This window comes from Typopeltis vanoorti, chromosome 4 (genome assembly GCF_054136105.1).
Source record: "Typopeltis vanoorti isolate ZY-2024b chromosome 4, IOZ_Tvanoo_1.0, whole genome shotgun sequence".
Lineage (NCBI taxonomy): Eukaryota > Metazoa > Arthropoda > Arachnida > Uropygi > Thelyphonidae > Typopeltis > Typopeltis vanoorti.
Window position 1 is genome coordinate 107,594,235 of NC_143552.1, and position 20,693 is coordinate 107,614,927.

The following is a 20,693-nucleotide window of genomic DNA, read 5'->3' on the forward strand; positions in this document are numbered from 1 at the left end:
GACTGCAAGGCTAATAATATATGTTCCAAAAATCAAATGAAAATTTCTAGCTGCATGCCTATGGTTATTACCTAACGATTTCTGCACATCGAAAAATTCCAAATATAACCTCAAAGCAGAAATCCAAATAAATTGGAGTGTTCCGAATTCCTAACGGAATTCGGAACACTCCAATCAACTAGGATACTTTATTTCTTCTATATCTATATCTAAACCACTCAAAGTGGTTTAGATATAGAGTGGTTTTATTAAGAGTGGTCCACTCTTAATAAAACGAAATCTATTTGAGTCAAAGTACTCTCCCCAAAGAAAAATCGTTCAAACACTCAGCCCATTTCATACAAAACATATCTCCTACAGTGTGATGTTGTTTACTCTGGAAATTCTGTTATTAAATTTTCAATTTGAAATAAATATTTGACTAAAATAAGCATAAACTATATGTCGATAAAATCTTTTCCCATCGAAAGATAACAGATACCTTCTCTGTTTCTTTAATTATGTATATATAACTATTAATTAATTTTTATTTGTAAACACCAAAAGACATAAAACTAACATCGCTTTTCACGCCATAATACTTTGACTTTGACCCATTGGATTGTATAAGACAAGGAGACAATTAAAAAGTTCAGAAGCTAAATGGTTGAGTTCGACTTACAGTCCGTTTGTTTAAATAGTATCGAAAAGAGCCGAAATAGCTCAGTTGGGAGAGCGTTAGACTGAAGATCTAAAGGTCCCTGGTTCGATCCCGGGTTTCGGCAGTTGTATTTCTTTTTCAAATTCTTGCCTCAATCATTTTTCCAGGTTTCGGTAGCAGTAGTAGCCCCATTCACTTTTAATTATCTATGTTAAATCGATTTCTGTATGTTATCTTTCTTTATTTGAATCTCAATCAACGAAATTATTATTTTTAAATAATTTATTTGTGAACCTTCATAAAAACAAAAGTTCGTAGACCTACTGACTGTACTGGAGAATCATCTCAAAACCGATTGTGCAATCTAAAAACATATTTAATACGCCTGTATTTTTCCCCTATTCTTATTCAAACCAGATTTTTGTAAAATCTGGTTTGAATAAGAATCTTTACCAGAAAAACTCTGGCAAAAAAACTCTTTACCGCAAATCTTTACCAGAAAAACTCTGGTAAAGATTCGCGTCTTAGACAGGATTCGAATCCAGAATTTCCAACCGAAGGTCATTGTCGATAACGACTGAACTATGAAGACCATGTTGGAAGTTCTGGATTCGAATCCTGTCTAAGACGTGAATCTTTACCAGAGTTTTTTTAACTGAGGTGGAGTTAGCCGATCATACACGGAGGTGGAAGGTTTTTTTCTTCCAGCAAAACTGAACAGAAGAACACACCATTCACAGACATAGCGGACAAGATAGAATTAATAGCCTTATCCTAAGCAGTAATTAAATTGGAAAGAAGCCAAGTTACTTGGCCGTGACAGGCCAATAAACCGACCATGAAAAAGGGAAGTGAGTTGGGAGAGATCTCTTATCCACCAAGTACAAAATCAGATGATGCAGTTGTTTGCTGACGATGCTAAATTAAGGAGGAAGTAGAAAATAAAAGTAATGCAAGGATCCTGCAGGATGACTTGGTTAGCTTGCACTCGGATTATAAAAGGAAGGAAGGCAGGTGCTTCTCGTCTTTGAAAAGCGGAGGAATGATACATGACAGCTCGGTGAAGAAGTGCCTATGTAACAGTAGCACCAGGCTGAAACAGATCGCTCGTGTAACAGAGGTTCAACTGAGAAAGAGATCATTTAGCAGTTCGAATTGCTCTCCTCTGGAGAACATCGAAAAAGAATATTATATATCAGGGGCGGCCATAGCGTGGCTCGTGAGCCGCATGCGGCTCTTCACAGAGGAGACAACAAAAATGAGGAACAAAATAAAAATAATAAAAAGAGAGAGAGAAAAGACACAGAAAAACAGTATTTTTAATAAAAAATACTGCAATAAAAAGTTTAATTCGAAACAGATTAAATGAAGTTTATTCTGACCAATTAGAATAATTTTTAAAGTCGAAAGACAATAATTTTAGTTACTTATTTACTAGTAGAGGTCTTCTTTGTTTCCATTTTCTTAGTAAGCTCCTTAAAATTAGGTGTGTAATTAGTCAAAGCAGTTCTTACAAGCTCGTTACAACCTCGCCATGCACACACTCACTCCCGTAATCATCGCATCGGTTAAAGGTTGCGGCTTCTAAGACTTACCGGAATTATTTTGGCTCCAAAAGGACACGTTGGCCACCCCTGTTATATACCGTATTTACTCGAATATAACTCGCCCTCGCGTATATCTCTCATCCCTGATTTTATTTTATGAAAAAATAAATTAAAAAGTTTCATATATTTAGAACTTTAAGAAATAAATAGTGAATGTTGTTATTGCAGTTTCAAATATTTTGGAATTCGGTTGAAGAGAATCAGCATTTCAACTCAACAACTGTTGGTTTGCCTTTGTCGTTGAGTTGCGAAATCTTTTGTTAATACCGCACCAATCACATGCATAGAGATGAAAGCAACCAGTCAAGCCAGTAGGAAACCGTTCTCGAGACCGGAAGGAGCGATAGCGAATAAGAGATTCTTGGTAAGCCATACCGATCTTCAATTTAAAAAAAAAAAAAAATCATGGTGATCTTAGTGATTCCGAAATGATAAAAACACAAGCAATGATGAAACTATTTGTTTTAATTTAATTACGGAAACATATATTTGAATCGCTAAAGATTCAAATATATCACGGGATGAAGGTGAGTAGCCGACTGCCAAAATAACGTTGATAATTAAAATTTAAATACATTTATTTTATAAATAATGTGAGCAATTATAAATTATAATTGAATACTGAGTATTTAATTATAAACTGCAATTTAGTTTTTTTCTTGAAAAACTTTAGTTTCTGAAAATCCCCACATATATTTGCACCACGATTTTTAACTTTAATTTTTTGGAAAAAAAAAGAAGTGCGAGTTCTATTAGAGTAATACGGTACAGGTAAAATTATATACATGTGAAAATTCTACTTTTAATGATTTACATGCCATCGTTAATAAAGTTTTTTAATAAATTCTGAAGATCCGTGGTCTTCAGACGTATCCAACAAATCTCAAATAAAGCATTCAATTCAGATAGGAATGCACGGTTAGAACGCATTAACCAATTGTTAATAGTTGTCCATTGGATATTAAGCAAAAGTTAAAAAAGTTTAAAAAGAAAAAAAAAGCTTATAAAGCTCGAATATTCCATAAATATCTATTCTTTTAATTTTTGCACAGCCGAAATAGTTCAGTTGGGAGAGCATTAGACTGAAGATCTAAAGGTCCCTGGTTCGATCCCGGGTTTGGGCAAGAATAATTCTTTTCTTTTTTCCTAGTTGGTGCTTTTCTTTTTAAATCATTTTCGCTATCTTCAGTAATTTCTCATGAAATGTAAAGTAATAAGGCTCGACTACATTAACTCTTTGCACTCTCACGAGGTCTCACAGATCGTATTGAAGGTGGCCTCTATAAATTATTAATTCTGTAAATTGCCAACCAAACCAAAGGGCATCGATACTGACTGAGTTAGGGAGACTCCTCCTTAGTGTCTATAATTTATTAATCTAGTCCACATACAGCATTAGATAATGTTATATACTGATCATACTGAAAAGTTCAGGAAGCGAAATCTTTAGTGTGATCAGATGTTTGCCAAATATCGGTCTAGTATGCCATGAGCCCAAAGTCTTGTCTAAGGAATACAAGATGGACACAAAGAATTTTAGAATGAACATCATAATATTTTTTATTTCTCCAGAAACCTAAACAGGGATAACGGATGGCGCTGCTAAAAACTGTATCTAAGCATTCAGTCATTCCTAACTGCCTTAGTTCGTCAGGATAGTCTCAAAAGAGGAAGAAAGCATCTGAGAAATAACTAGTCTTCGTCAACCTGCGAAGGAAATAATAATAATAATAATAATAATAATAATAATAATAATAATAATAATAATAATAATAATAATGAATCTGGACAACATTGAACATATATTTCATCATAAATAGTAGCACACGATTTTCTGACGATCTTTTGTTTTGCACAAACCAGCTAATTAAGAAAGTAAGACATAAAGAAAGAAAAAAAAAGAAAGAAAGAAACGAAAGAGAAAAATTACTCCAAGTTCAATACAGAAAAGTGGTCTGTCTTTTTTTCTATTTCCTTCTTATTTTATTCTGCCGCTAAAACTAAAATATAGATCTGTCTCCAGCAAAACATGGCTGCATATTTCCGAATATAAAACTTCAAATAAAAAATTTCCAGTTAGGCATAGTGCATGTGTATACTTATTACCAATAAGTATACACATTGACGTGCATTTCTGCATGTAAAAAAATTCCGAATTCTTAATAAATCCCTATTTCTAAAAATAAAAATAAATAAAAACAACTCCAGCCAAAAGGCTGCGGGTTCGAATCCCGCCGTGGGCATGGATTATGTGAAAATACTAATGGTGGTGGTGGTGGTCAGTGGTAGATGGCGTTGGTGTAGGTGATGAAGGTAGTTGCGATTAGTGGAGAATGGAGAGTTGTAGAGTAGGTACTCTCCCTCGATGAGTCTTTGGACTCCCTGGGAGTGTTATGCAATAATAATAATAATAATAGTAATAATAATAATAATAACACTCGGGAATTATGGGAGTGGGAAAATGGATGTCAGTAAACTTAAAGTCATCCACTTCAGTACGATTAGATATCCAATGTCGTATTATATTGGTGAGATTATGCTGGAAGAAGCTGATGAGGCTCTTGGAGTTTTAGTAGATAGGAAATTGAAGTTCAGAGGCCAGGTAGCAAAGATTGCAAATACAACTCAAAAGATAATTGCAATGCTGAAACGAACTTTGACATGTCAAGATAAGGAAGTCATTTTGCCTCTTTACAAGGATTTGATAAGACCTCACTTGGAGTATATCTGCTCAGATTTGATCTCCTAGGTACTATTCTGATACTGATATATATATATACAGTGGAAGTGTCAAAAATTATATCAGAATGCTGGAATATTGATTATGGAGACAGGTTGAGAATTTGTAGGCTTCAAACACTAGCAAAAATGAGAAAGATGGGTGATGTGATAGAGACTTACAAAATTCTGAAAGGGTCACACAGGATTTCAATTGATGAAATTTTTTCAAATTAGGGAAGGTGAAGAAAGGATGCAAGGCAATCCGTAGAAGTTTAGAATGAATGCTAGTAGTATGAGTGTCACTATGAACAAGATATGATGTAGATAAGATAAGAAAAGAAAACGTGACGTCATTGGTCGATAAGATAAGAAGGGTAGTGACATCACTGCCATCCCTGTCAAGTGCAAAGACTCAAGTGCATTTTTTCAGTTACTGCAATTCGTTCATTTAGCGCAGAAATCATCTTGTATCATGGTGTATTGTGTGTCTGGTAAAGTAAAATAAAGGGTGAGCCCCAAAAGCCTTTGAAAATTTCTTTCTTCAGGAAAACAGCATGAGACAAAACACACCACTTAGCTCTAAAAGGATGAAACCAATTATTATTTTGGAAGATACATACATTGTGTTGTGGTTATCAAGAAGCATATGGGAAAGATTATGCTGCTGGTGGAGTCATATCCTAGGATACTTACAAAGAAGAGGAGAGTACGAATTGGACTCTAATATTCTCAAATGCTAAGATAGTGAACTAATCATCAAGGAAACAGGAGATGGTGTAAGTAAAATTTTCTCTATTAGGTACGAAGAAGCAGAGCGATTTTCACCAAAAATGTATGACATTGATAATCATTTACTATTTTTGGAAACTAAATTACTGGCTATCCGTATCATGGGAAAAATAATTGGCAGTCATATGAATTCTTTGATGGTTAAATTAGACTTTCAAGACTATATACAATTCGATAATGATTCATTATTTTGGGACATTTACAAATACTATACGAAGACTGCTTCTGTATATCTGGTGAAAAAGAATATGAGAAATCGATAAACAGGCATAGTGTCGTTTTGAGACTAACACCGTATCAAATGTATGGAGCTGTGCTTTCTATGATATCAGATCTTAAGATTCTTTTACATGACCAGTTATTTTGATGTAATGTAACCAAGAAAGAGTGAGTAACAAACATTTTATTTATTAAACTCATTGGAAAATGTTAAGAGTGTAAACTAAATCTTGTGACATATTTGTAGGCAAGAAATGTTTCCAATTATTCTCTGTGAATATACTTATAAATAATATTTCAGCAAACTAAAATATGCATTTTTAAACTTAAATGAACAAATTTTTGTGTCATTGGAGTGTTTCCATATTCAAGTACATCACAGTGAAATTATTTTACTCAGTTATTCTGCTTAGAAGTTGATATTAAATCCATAATTTTATACTGTAATGCAATTCTGTTTAATTATGATAAAAAAGTTAATTTAATTAGGGAAAAAGTAATGAGCTTTTAAGATCTATAAAATGGCAACTATACGAAGACCGTTTGTATATATTTTGTGCAAAGGAATCTTTAACAGATTAAAATATTGGTTGAGTTATATATGTGAAAAGATTATTGGAAACATAGATTTCTACTTAATAATGCACGCAAAAATATTCAAGGTTTTTACTCAGTTATTCTGCTCAGAAGTTGATATATCAATTCATAATTTTATCCCTTAATACAATTCTGGCACTAAGAACCAAATAGGAGTAAAGGTAAAGGAGTACGGATGGCATGTCACTGTCATCCCTGTCTGTTCTTATCAGATGTAGATGACAGTGACATGCCATCCATACTGCCATGTGTTATTACTACTGTGAAATTAATGCAGGGAACAAAAAGGTAAAAAGAAGTGGAGAAAACCGATATCTATTAGTTAATTATTTTACGGTTTCCTGACAATAGGTAGCAGTAGACGGATAAACGTCTACTGCTACCTATTGTCAGGAAACTGTAAATGCAAAAAAATTTTGATGACATCTCTTGACAATAACTAGACATTCCTATAGTCTAAAATAGGGATAAAATATCACACACAGAGTTAAAATACCAAATCTTACTACCATCTGTTTGCACTACAGCGAAATTCATTCAGGGAACAACAAAAATGTGAGTGGCGGTGTGTATGTGTATGGGTGTGGGTGAAGGGGGGGGGGACACCACTGATATCCAGTAGTTAATTATTTTAGAAAAATATCTACTGCTACCTATTGACAAGAAGACATAAACGTAAAAAAAATTGGGATGACATCTCTTGACACTAAACTAAAAAATTCCTATATTCTAAATTAGGGATGAAATAATACACACACACACACACACACACAGTTAAAACACCAAATCTTACTACCATAGGAAACAAAACAAAATGTGAGTGTATGTGTGTGCTTGTGTGTAAGGGGGGTGAGGAGGAGGAGAACATGCTGTTATCCAGTAATTAATTATTTTAGAAAATGTCTAACTGCTACCTAATGACAAACCCAGAATTCCAATCTGTAATCATTAGCCATAATGCCACATTCGAACCAAAGGCTCACCTCACATCACTGACACATGGCGTCACATCCCAGAATTTCATGCTCTGACCATTACCCAGAATTAAACACTCAAACAAAAGACACAACGTGACGTGAAAGAGAGAGAGATGTCTCCCCCAGGGAAATTCCAAGGATTCCATACTCTAACCATCATCAGCTCAATAAAGTCACTTATCCTTATCTTATCTCTAACCATCACCCAGAATTCCACATTCGAATCAAAGATACAATGTGACTTCATAGAGATATGTCCCCTGAAAGATGTGACATCACGCATTCACACCACAATAACGTCACTTATTTACTGCTGAGAAATGACGTCACTATTTACATCTAATAAGAACAGACAGGGATAGCATTGATACCCATTGATACAGGGATACCCTTCTTATCTTATCGACCAATGACGTAATGTTTTCTTATGCTATCTACATCTTGATCTTGTTCATAGTGACAAACATACTACTAATGCTGTCACGCAGGGGAGTTAGGCTAGAATTTTCTCTCATAAAGCATAATAGTACGCGATTGGAATGGATTGCCTTTGGATGTTGTGTGTGCTAGTAGCATCAATGAATTCGGGAATAACAATGACAGCTGATTCGTGTAATATGTGGCCTCTCACGATGAGTCGCCGACTCTCTGGAGGTATCATTTAAAAATAATAACCCGTTATTTGTAGCACTCTATTTTCAGTGCTACAAATACTTTTGGAGTCTTTTTTCCAAACATACATCCGGGCAAAAAAAAATTGTTCTAACCTTTTCTCTCACCTATTCTGTTTAAATCACCAAAGTACCTGACATTAGCTCACACACTCTAGAAATGCTAACAACATCAGTTCCTTCGCAATAATCTTTTTTTTTTTTTAAATATAATTCCGTCATTGGATATCTGTGGTCTCCAGTCTTTCATCAAGTGTTTTTGAAAACTGTCTTATACACCGCTAATTTAGTGTATTCACTAATATCTCTCTCTTATTCCATATAAACTTATTCAGCTGACTTCCTACCATATCAACATTGCGATCTCTGTTGTTTGTCAGTAATTAATCTGCCATCTTTATTAAAAATTGTGCCTAAATATCTGAAATGTTTTACTTGTTGTATACGTTCTCCATTGACGATGCAGCTGATGTTACACTATGTGATCCAAAATATCCAGACACCTGTTCTTCCCAACTCTCACTATAATGTGAAAGGCATTAATATGGAGTTAGATCGATCGCCCTTTGCTGCTATAACAGTTTTCAATCTTCTGAGGCTTTCTAATAGATTTACCTTTTGAAATCGCGAAAAATCATTTTTGATAAACATAAGTTGTATTGCTCGGTAACTTGAATACGTATTGAAGTATTTTTAATAATTTGCATAGTATCGTTGTTAAAATTTTAAAAATAAAAGTCTGAAGATCTCCTACCCATGAAATGTCAATAAAGTAACACATAAATTCAGTAGTTATAAATCGTTGATGGTCTTTGTTAAAAATTGCATTAAAAAAAAAAAAAATAGAAATTGCATGTAAAGCTCGAATATTCCATGAATATCATTTCTGTGGTTGTTCTAACAGCCGAAATAGCTCAGTTGGGAGAGCGTTAGACTGAAGATCTAAAGGTCCCTGGTTCGATCCCGGGTTTCGGCAATGGTACTGTTATATTTTAAATTGTTACATTTCTTTTAAAATCATTTTACGTGTACAAAGTTTTCTTATTATGTGTCATTCGCTCTTCTAGTGTTTTAAGTTATTTTTTTTGTAAACTTTAATAATAATAAGTTTGTACCACACTAACAACGTAACGAGTGGCGAGGTCTTGCGTACTGTATTGAGGTTTACGCCTATAACCTGTTAACTAGGTAAATTGCACAAAATTAATTGTTATTAAATGTTAATAACAATAATTAATAATTATTATGTTAATAAAATTTAATGTTGAGCAATTTACAGCATCAATTTATAGACGCCAACTCCAGTGCAGTCCATGAGTCCTGGCGACTCTATAAGTGGTTAATGTGGTCCAAACATTTTATTATTATTGTTGAAGTTCAAGAAAAAATTAAGAAAACCCCAAGAAGAACAAGTGACACACAGAATACAAACATTTCAGTACATTGAAAATGATTTAAAAAGAAAAACAACAACAATTCAAAGAAGAAAAGTATAAGCTATCGAAAAACCCGAGACCTTTAGTTTACCGATTTCACAACCGAGTTTTTTTTTTTTTTTAATCATACTTATTATACAGGGTGTCCCAAAATCCACGCAAGAAGTAATTTTGATAGAAAACACAGGTTTTTAATTAAAAATTGTAATTTCTTATTGATTCATAAAGTATGCAGTATAGGGTTATGCATGGAATAGCATATCGGTAAATTGCCTCCACGGCTTTGCTGGCACATACGCACTCTTTTTTCGAAATTTTCCACGACCGTTTTGCATAAATGTGGCTGAATTTCGTTGATACAGCGCTCAATTTCCTCCTTCAAGGCGTGGGTGGTGGTGGGCTTGTTGGCATAGACCTTAGACTTCAAAAAACCCCAAAGAAAAAAGTCGAACGGCGTTAAGTCATATGATCTGGGCGGCCAATTCTGATCACCAAAACGGGAAATTACACGACCAGGAAATGACTCATGCAGTAATTGAATTGTTTCTCGGGCTGTATGGCATGTGGCACCGTCTTGTTGAAACCACATGTCGTCCACATCCATATCTTGCAATTTAGGCACAAAAAACTGGATTATCATATCGCGATAGCGAGCACCATTAAGTGGTATTGCCTTACCAACCGCATTTTCGAAGAAGAATGGAGCGATGATGCCTCCAGCCCAAAATCCGCACCAAACAGTGACACGTTGTGGATGCATTTGTTTCTCAACAATCACTCGTGGATTTTCTGAACCCCAAATGCGACAATTTTGTCGATTAACGAAGCCATCAAGATGAAAATGAGCCTCATCGCTGAAGATGATTTTGTTCGAAAAATAAGCATCCACTTGTTGTTGTTCCATAATCCATTCAACGAACTCTCTCGCTGTGTGTAGTAATTTTAATAACCCTGAACTGTCAGCTGTCACGCTGTCTTTTTTTTTTCTCGTTGGCAACACTTTACCGCACAAATGGCGCTAAATTTAAATCTTGCGTGAATTTTGGGACATCCTGTATATATTTAACAAACCATATGCGATACAAAACAAATTATGTATACCATATGTACAGCGAAATAATATTTTATACAATCATATATAGAAATTTCTTCCAGTATATTACAAGATAGCTGTTATATTGCACTTATTTCATATTAAAATTATGGTGTATTTTAGTATTTTCTGAGTTTTTCTTTTCCTTTATTCAGTTAAATATGAGACATTATTGTTTATTTAAGGAGTGTAATTTACTTGATTGTCTACTTGAAGTTTTGTTGTTGCACTGAATAGGTTGTCATCACCCTGATGACTAAAACAATAGTGTAATTCCTAAGACTGTAGGAATTACACTATTGTCAGAGAAATTATTGAAATTACTTTTTTTATTTAACTCATATAGTGGTAGATATACTGGAGTGTTAATGTCCCATTACTTTGGAAACAATGAACAGATTGTGGGTTCATTGTTTCCGTTGAGGTGGGGGATCACGCTTTTTCCTGCAATGGGCGATCTGTTTCACGTGATTGAAGTGTAGCGTTAGCGCGGTTTCTTCTGACGGAAGTGGAGAGCTAGGAGTTTTTCTTCTGATTGCATTTCAGATGTACATTATTTTTACTGAAGTGATGATGATGTTGGTGTGTTCTGTTGTGGATTAGAGGGTTCGTGTGATATCAAGTGGAAGAATAAGTGGGATCATTCCTCTGCAAATTATTATAGTTTGGACTGAATTGGTCATCGCTTCCTGAATGTAGTGATGTAGTTTCGAAATGGTACCCGGACTGTCTTCTCTTCCATATGCTGGGTCTCACCTGTGAGCCCAAATTGCGTACATCGTTAGGATAAGAACGATTATTTGCACTCTGTTTATGTTTTCCCTTTAAGCAATATAATATTTCCTCGTTAAGTAGTTGAATTTCAAGAAGCCATCTTTTAACAGCTTTTCAAGTTTCTTATGCTTGTTTACAATATATCTTTAGGTGGTATAATTTTTCCGGTTCTGGACAAAACGGACATGTTGCATGACTTTCGAGGGGTATATCTTTAGCCACTATCCACATCTTGGTTGGTGGACTTTATAGAAGAAAGTTTTATATCTCGGATTTATTGGTAGTTTGAAGATATTGTTTAATGCAGGAATGAGTGTGATTTGGTCTCTCCTTAATTCTCTATGTTGTGGAATGGGAAAGGTTGTTCTACTTAGTTTGGAGTACGTTGCTTTTAGACCAATTACGGGTTTCGGTGCTGATGTGTTCTGTCACAAATAAGTATCCCTCTGCAATCTCTGTAAATATTCTGGGAACTCTTCCATGAATCTCTGGTGTTGTGCTGATTATTCTGTGTAGGAGGCATTTCTGTAGGAACACAATTTCATATCCATGGTAAAACTTAGTATTTGCCTTTTAAGAAGTCTTCACTGTGTTTATAGTTGTTTTTGAGTGGATATTGAGTAGATCTAGGCCTCCGGCTTCTATTCCGTGAAAGAGTGTTGCTCTCCTCATCGGTTCGTACCGAGAGCCCCAGAGCAGGTGACGCACAGCCTGTGGATCAGTGGCGCACGCGGAATGGGGGTCAGACCTCGTGTCCCCCAAAAGAAAAAGGAAAATATTTTCCTAATTACAATTCATTTTTTTTATTTATGTTGTGTCGTGTCTTCTATTTCTATACTACTTATGAATTAGCGGTCACATAAGGTGGGAATACCCTATACCTCTAGAGAACCACGGCCGCTGTACACGTAAGGCGAGCGAAGTAATGCTCGGGAGGACCGAGCGCTACTTCGTTTGCCCGAGCCAGACCAGAGAAGATCACGGGTTTCATGTATTGGCGATCACTGCAGATATTCAGTCATAGGTCGTATGCAATGCGTAGTGTCTATTCTCAAATCGTCTACTCAACTTGCTCCCCTTCCAAGATTAAATGAGTGCTTGCTCCCCCCCCCCCCCGCAGATTAAATCTTGAGTGCGCCACTGCTGTGGATCATGTCTGCCCATTGCCCATGGTACGGGACGTTGTTTACTTTGTACCGCAGGCGAAAGGATAAATACCTGTTGAATATTCTTGCTTTTCCCCTTACATATAGTTGTCTCGGAAGCATGGTATTTATTTTCCTCGCAACAGCTGCGTGGAGTGCTTTCCACTGCTCTTCATACGTTTCTGGGCCACCTATTTTAACTCACACCACCTGTAAGTATATCATGTGTATTCTCATGCCTTAAGGGATCTCGGCGTTCTTTTTTTCCATTTTCATATAAGCATGCAATGAGATTTATTCAGGTTTACTTTCAGTAGAGAGGCTCTTGCAAAAGCCTCTAGTAATTTCATTGATTCTTCTATGGATCTTTCCATCTCTAGGATCAACGTGATGTCATCAGCATACACCTGGTGTATGCCAGGATTTTTGCTTGGCTCTCCGTAAATGTTTGTTCCTTTGATTTCTTTGTTTGAGTTGATCACTCTGATAACTGGTTCTAGCGGAAGGGCGAAAAGGGCCATAGAGGAGGGGGGGTCTCCATCCCTCAAGCATTTCATTTTAAGTGATGCAGATAGCTTCTTGCTCACGAGTACTTGGCTTTCTACATTCTCGTAGAAAGTTTGCAGCCAGCTATTAAATTTCGGGCCAAATTCTATCTCCTCTACAACTTTGAATAAATATAAAAATAGTTTATGGTATCAAATGCCTTTTCTATATCCAAGCTTAGTAGCACAGAGGATTTGTTGGTCAGAGTATAGTACACATATGCTGATGTTAAATGAATAATTGTGTCTGCTATGTTTATTCCCTTAATAGCGCAGGTCTGTGCGGGCTATATTAATTTCTACTGGACAGAATTTGTGATATAATTTTGAAATAAACGATTTTGAAACACCAACAACAATTTTCTGAGATGTCATCACTGGACAAATGATCTTTAGGCTTTACCTTATTATTTAAGATGGCGTGTAAATTATTAGAAATACTTTACAGACATCTTCAAGTGCTTGAACAATGAAACTTAAGTCTAATGAAAATAATTCATTACGAATTCAGTTAAAAATGCCGAAACCCGGGACCTTTAGATCTTCAGTCTAATGCTCTCCCAAATGAGCTATTTCGGCTCTCTTCAGCCGTCCCAAAAATAAATGTTTACGGTACGGACAATGTTTATAAACATTTCTCTTCCTATTCTTCTAATAGCGCCTCAAGTTATATCTAATCGAATTAACAATTTATTAGTTATTGTTATTGGTAAAAGCACTTTTTTTCAATGTTAAACTAAATAGTTTTTGTTCCACCGAAATGAAAAACAATTCCTAGAGTTGGAAAAAAGATGCTTATGAGATTTTGATATACAGCAATATCCGTGTATACAGTTCTTACCTGTATTCTACATTATACAGGTAAGAACTGTATAAATAGTACATCACATTGAAAATATCATTTATTTTTTAATTTCATCTTCTAACCTAAAGAGCGTTATTAGGTTTCAGCAGTTGTAATTTTCTTTTTCTTCTTGTTATTATTAGTATTTAACCTTTTCCGAAATGATTCATTTGGAAGAACGTTAAATTTTAAACTATAGGTCGATGTGTTCTTTCATGAGGTTGAAATTTTAATTTTCTTTTCAAATAGTGGGGAATTATTTAAACACGAGAGTTTTTTCGAGATAATTTTCGTACGATAAATAAAATATGTCTCCAAGTACTGCTTTTAATTATATAAGTGTTATCATTAAAAAAAAGTTGGATAATGAGAAGAAAGTTAAAAAAAAAAGCTCAGAAAAAATGAAGGTTGGATATTCCAAAAATATCTATTCTTTTTCATTAAAACAGCCGAAATAGCTCAGTTGGGAGAGCGTTAGACTGAAGATCTAAAGGTCCCTGGTTCGATCCCGGGTTTCGGCAAAAGTAATTCTGACTTTTCTTTTCTTTTCATATAATTTTTATTATTTCGAAGTTTTCTCATTCTTTGTGTTACTTTGTCCAGTAGTGTTTCAGTAATTTTCTCGTGAACTGTAAAGAATAAGGCTGAACTACATTAACGATTTACACTCTCACGAGGTCTCGCAAGCAATACTGAAGTTCGCATCTATAAACTATTAATGTGGTAAATTGCCTAAGAAACATCGACACACCCTTTAGTGTCTGTAATTTGTTAATCTAGTCCAATATTGCATTTGATAATGTGATATACTGATCATAGCTAAAGATTTGGGAAGCAAAATCCTTTTTTACGATCAGATGTATAACAAATATCGGTTTTGGTATGGCCAAAAGTCATGTCTAGGGATTACAAGATGGACAAAAGGAATTTTAGGATAAATATTTTAAGATTTGTTTTTCACTCAAGAACTTAAAGAGGGAAAACAGATGCCGCTGCTAACAACTGTATCTAATTGAAGTTTGCATGTAATCATTCACATCTGCCTTAGTTAGCGTGGATAGTCTGAGAGGAGGAGGAAAGATTTCTAGAACAAATCATACTTCCTGATGTACCAATCTTAATTTATTATTATTATTATAGCCACGCTACTCAACAATCTACCATGAAATTTAAAACACATAAACAACTACAGAACATTGAAACACGAACTCTGGAAACTATACCAACACAGTTAATATAGCATTAACACTTATATACACGTCACAAATCACCAACAACTAACTCCTACATTCCATCCATAAACATTACCAAACAACATAAATAGTGAAGGCTAATCCCACTCTCTTCATAAAAGCTAACCCTAGCTTCGAAGTAGGTGGGATTAGCCCGTCTCAATCAACTAATCCTCATAATCACAGAATGCAAATTATTGTAAGGTACATGTCAATACGGTGTTTAATAAATGATGATACTGATATGAAAAAAAATTATGTTATTTATATTGTTATTCAAAAAATTATTATATAGAGAAATTATATCTATTGTTATTGTGTGTGTGTGTGTGTGTGTGTGTGTGTGTGTGTGTGTGTGTGTGTGTGTGTGTGTGTGTGTGTGTGTGTGTGTGTGTGTGCGCTGCGAAAATGTAAAAAATCTGTAATAATCATAATTATTAATATTATAATAATATATGTTGTAAACAATTATTATTATTATTATTATTATTATTATTTAAAAAATATGTACATTTACGTAATTGTTTTTATGTAATGTATTAGAAACATTATGTATAAATAATAAAGTTTGATTGAAAAAAATGTGTTATTATTATTATTATTATTATTATTAATAATTCACATTACCTTAACCCAGTCGTTCTCAAACTTTTTACCTCTGAGCCCCACCTGACAAGAGAAAACACTGTCAGTCCTCCCCCGCCCCTGCCAGTTTTATTTATCAAAATAAAAGTCATACTAAATTTCACGTTTTATTCATTTTATTTTGTATTTTCTACATACTATTTAACAGTTTTTGACACAAAATAATTAAAGTGTCACAATATTAGGCCTGCAATAAAAATTAGTTTTAACACTTGCAATTAACTAAAATATGTATTAAAATGAAACAAGTACTTAATTTTTTTTTCTATAAAAATATTCAAACATTTAAATGCCAAAGTCTAATGTGATGGATGGGCCTGCTTTTGAGAACAAAGTTTAACAAAACGTGGTGTCATCAAAAGTGTTTCTTTCTGTATTTTTATTTGTTGTGATCTTTAAAACTGATTTAAGGCAGTTTTAATTTTTATCTGTAGGAAAGTATGCTGCTCTCCCCTTTCAAGCTATTCACCCCCCTGGGGGTCGCGCCCCACCGTTTGAGAACCACTGCCTTAACCGATATACTCTATAGAATATCGTCTTTCTACTTGACCCTTAAAGATATTATTTATTACTACGACAATGAGTTTCATTCCTAGTCACATCTACTTCCATCTCTTCGTGGATATCACATCTTTCTCTTAGTCTGCCTCTATTAGAATTCTTCATAACTTTATAATTATTTATCTAAAAATGGATTTTGCACAGTATTATATAGTTTATTCTGGAATATCCTGTACTAAACTGAAAATATAATATATGAATGGTATTAAAAACAATATGTATGTATATCCACAAAAATATACTTTTTCTGAATTGAATATATAGCATCAAAAGTGAATTGTATATATTGTAAATAATATTTATCGCAACACTTAGTTGAATTCTTTATAACTTTATAACTATCCAGACGAATTAAGGCAGATGTGAATGGCTGCATGCAAACTTGGATACAGTTGTTAGCACCGGCATCCATTATATCTCTTTAAGTTTCTGGAGTGAAAAGAAGTCTTAGAATATTTATCCTCAAATTCTTTTGTCCATCTTGTATTCCATAGACATAACTTTGGGAATACCAAACCGATAACTGTTATACATTTGATCATAATAATGATTTCGCTTCCCGAACTTGATCAGTATATCATATTATCTAATGCAATAAGTGAACTAGATTAGCAAATTAAGCTTTTTTAGCTTAATTTGTTAATCGATGCTTTTTTTTTTAGTTGGCAATTTACCACATTAACAATTTATAAATGTGAACTTCAATATTGCCTGCAAGACCTCGTGATAGTGTAAATAGTTAATGTAGTTCAGCCTTATTACTTTACAGTTCACGAGAAAATTACAGAAAACACTACTGGACAAAGTAACACAAAGAATGAGAAAACTTCTGAATAGTAAAAATGACATGAAACGAAAAGTTAGAATTACTTTCGTCGAAACCCGGGATCGAAGCAGGGACCTTTAGATCTTCAGTCTAACGCTCTCCCAACTGAGCTATTTCGGCTGTTTCTAATCTGAAAGCATTTATTTATGGAATATCCGACCTTCTTTTTTTTCTAAACTTTTTTTAACTTTCTACTCATTATCCAATGGACAACCACGAACAATTTATAAATACTCAATTTAACGCTTTATTTAAGATTTGATGAGTATGCGATCTTTAGAAATTTTTTACAACTTTTTTTTAATGATAGCACGTATGTCCTTAAAAGTAGTACTTTCAGACATATTTAATTTATCTTACGAAAATTGTTTGTCTAAAAAAGTCTTGTGTTTAAAATAATTCTCCACTATTTGAAAAGTAAATTAAAATTACAACGTCATGAAAGAATACGTCGACCTGTAGGTTAAAATTTAGCGTTCTTCCAAATGAATATCATTTCGGAAAAGGTTAAATACTATTAATAGCAAGAAGAAGACAACAATTGAAACTGCTGAAACCCAATAACGAACTATAGATTTATAAATTGATAAATTATATAAATTGATATCTTCAATTTGATATACTATTGTACATCACACAGGTATCAACGGATATTGCTGTACATCAAAATCCCAAGCATCTTTCTTCCAACTCTAGGAATGGTTTGTCAGTTCGGTGGAACAAAAACCATTTACGAGTAGTTTAAAATTGAAAATCGCTTGTACTAATATCAATCACCAATAAACTGTTAATTCGATTGGATATAACTCGATACGCTATTAGGTGATCAAAACAATAGGAAAAGAAATGCTTATACACATTGCCTGTATCATAAATATTTTTTTGGATCGGCAAAAGAGGGCCGAAACAGTTCAGTTAGGAAAGCGTTAGACTGAAGATCTAAAGGTCCCGGGTTTCGGCATTTTCAGCTTCAATTCCTACTAAATTATTTTTCTTACACTTAAGTTTCATTGTTCAATCACTTGAACACGTTTACAAAGTACTTTTGATAATTTACACGCTATCTTTAATTATAAGTAAAGCCTAAAGATCATTTGTCCTGATGACATCTCACGGCAGTTTGATGTTAATATTTAAAAATTGTTTATGTTTAGTATTTAATCGTTTGTAGTTAAATAAATTGTTAAGAAATGATTAACTTCATTACATATAACTTGAAACTCTATTAAGTATCATGTATGGTAATCAAAAATTTAGATAACAAAATGCTTAAAAAAGCTCATTTGTGTGGTAAATAATTATTTGGTAAAACATTAAGGAAGCCAAAATATCTCTGTTGGGAGAGCATTAAGATGGGAAAGTCCGTGGTTCGATTCCCGGTTTCAGTAGCTACAATTTTGCTTTTCTTCTTTGAGATGTTTTTCCTTTTAAATACTTTTCAGTGTATGAAATAGTCTCATTCTGTGTGTTTTCAATAATTTTCTCGTGAACTTCAATAATAATAATAATAAGTTTGAACCTCATTAACTAGTTATAGAGTCGCGAGGACTCACAGAATGCAATGAAGTTCACGTCTATAAATTGATGCTCAATAATAACAATTATTATTATTAACATTTAATATCAATTAATATTGTGCCATTTACTAATTAACAAGTTGTAGACATGAACATCAACGCAATCTGCAAGACGTTGCGACTCGTTACGTAGTCAGTGTGGTACAAACTTATTGAAGTTCACAAAGAAATAACTGAAAACATTAGTAGAGCGAGTGATATGTACTAAGAAAACGTCTGTACACGGAAAATGATTTTAAAAGAAAAGTAACATTTGAAAGAAAGAAAGTAAAACTACTATTGCCGAAACCCGAGACATTTAGATATTCAGTCTAACTCTCTCCTGACTGAGCTATTTCGGCTGTCTTAGCCACTAAGAAATTGGGTTTTACTCTAGAGATAATTTCATAAACTCAATCACTTTAAATTACACCCAATAGTGGTTCCAGCTATATCCAATGGATTTAACAAGTTATTAACTAATTATATGACTACAAATGATTAAACATTAATCACAAACGATTTCTAAATACTAACTTCAATACTCTTTTTTGTAAGATGTCATCATAGGATAGACGATCTTCAACCTTTCCTTATCAATAAAAATAGCGCACAAATTATTAGAAGTACCTTGCAAAAATGTTAATATGATCGAGCCAAAAAAAAAAAAACTGAAGTATGTTAAAACTATTTCATTACGATTTAGAAAGAATCTCCAAACAATACCAAAACCCGGATTCTAACTAGTGAACTTTAAATCTTCACTCTAACGATATACCAACTGAGCTATTTCTGCTGTTTGATTATTGTTTGAGTAAGAAAAATATAGATATTAATGAAATATTCCAGCTTTATATGCAATATTTTTTTTTAACTTCGTGTTTGTATCCAATTGACCATTAACGATTTAAAATTACTGGTTTTACTTGTTACTTTATTGACATTTCATAGGTACGTGATCTTCAGACTTTTTTTTCACTTTTAATAAGGATACTATGCAAATTACCATCATCATCATTATCAAATTCCTGACATGTATACCCTAAAGAGGTATACAGGATATGAGAATGCTACATGAAAAATTTACATCATTACTAACTTCCTATCTACAATTTTCTTCCAAAACAATATTTTACCTGTCACGACTTCGACATTATCAGTTCTTATATTTCTATCGTCTAAGGTACATTGTACCGTATCAATCCACCTATATCTTGGTCTTCTTCTGAGTCTTTTTCCTGCCAACCTAGCAGAGAACGTTTGTTTTGTTAATCTTTCCTCTCCCATTCTGTTTAAGTGACCATACCACATGAGATTAGTTCTGCTAACACATTCCTTGATGCTAGCAATGTCAAGTTCTTTCCTAATATCCTCGTTTTTAATAAGACATTGCCATTGATGCCAAATGTTCACGCCGCTAATCTTTCTCAGGACTCTCACATATGTGGTCTCTAGTCTTTGGTCAAGTGTTTTACTTCTAACCCAGCTCTCAGATCCATAAGTTAAAACTGGTTTGAACACTGTCTTGTATACAGCTAATTTGGTGATTTGACTAATTTTTCTCTTATTCCATATACATTTATTCAGTTGACTTCCGACTATACCAGCTTTGCTGATTCTGTTGTCTATTTCCATATTTAACTTACCATCTTCACTAACATGCCTAAGTAGCTGAAATGTTTTACTTGTTCTATAGGTTCTCCATTCATAATGCAGTTGATATTTTCGAAGCTTCTGCCTATTCTCATTGTCTTTGATTTTTTATTCCTGACCTTTATACCATATCTATTACAATAGTTACTCTATTTAGATAGG

The 20,693-nt window shown here is 33.8% G+C and overlaps 5 non-coding genes across 5 annotated transcripts; 4 read left to right on the forward strand and 1 right to left on the reverse strand.

Annotated features, from left to right (window-relative positions):
- Window positions 1-691: 691 nt before the first annotated feature.
- TRNAF-GAA (transfer RNA phenylalanine (anticodon GAA)) lies at window positions 692-764 on the forward strand. The gene has a single exon. It is a non-coding gene; the product is annotated as a tRNA-Phe (tRNA).
- Window positions 765-3,298: 2,534 nt separating this feature from the next.
- On the forward strand, window positions 3,299-3,371 carry TRNAF-GAA (transfer RNA phenylalanine (anticodon GAA)). The gene has a single exon. It is a non-coding gene; the product is annotated as a tRNA-Phe (tRNA).
- A 5,753-nt stretch (window positions 3,372-9,124) lies between these two features.
- Window positions 9,125-9,197, forward strand: TRNAF-GAA (transfer RNA phenylalanine (anticodon GAA)). Its single transcript has one exon. It is a non-coding gene; the product is annotated as a tRNA-Phe (tRNA).
- Window positions 9,198-14,506: 5,309 nt separating this feature from the next.
- Window positions 14,507-14,579, forward strand: TRNAF-GAA (transfer RNA phenylalanine (anticodon GAA)). The gene has a single exon. It is a non-coding gene; the product is annotated as a tRNA-Phe (tRNA).
- A 2,790-nt stretch (window positions 14,580-17,369) lies between these two features.
- Window positions 17,370-17,442, reverse strand: TRNAF-GAA (transfer RNA phenylalanine (anticodon GAA)). The gene has a single exon. It is a non-coding gene; the product is annotated as a tRNA-Phe (tRNA).
- Between the last annotated feature and the right edge of the window lie 3,251 nt (window positions 17,443-20,693).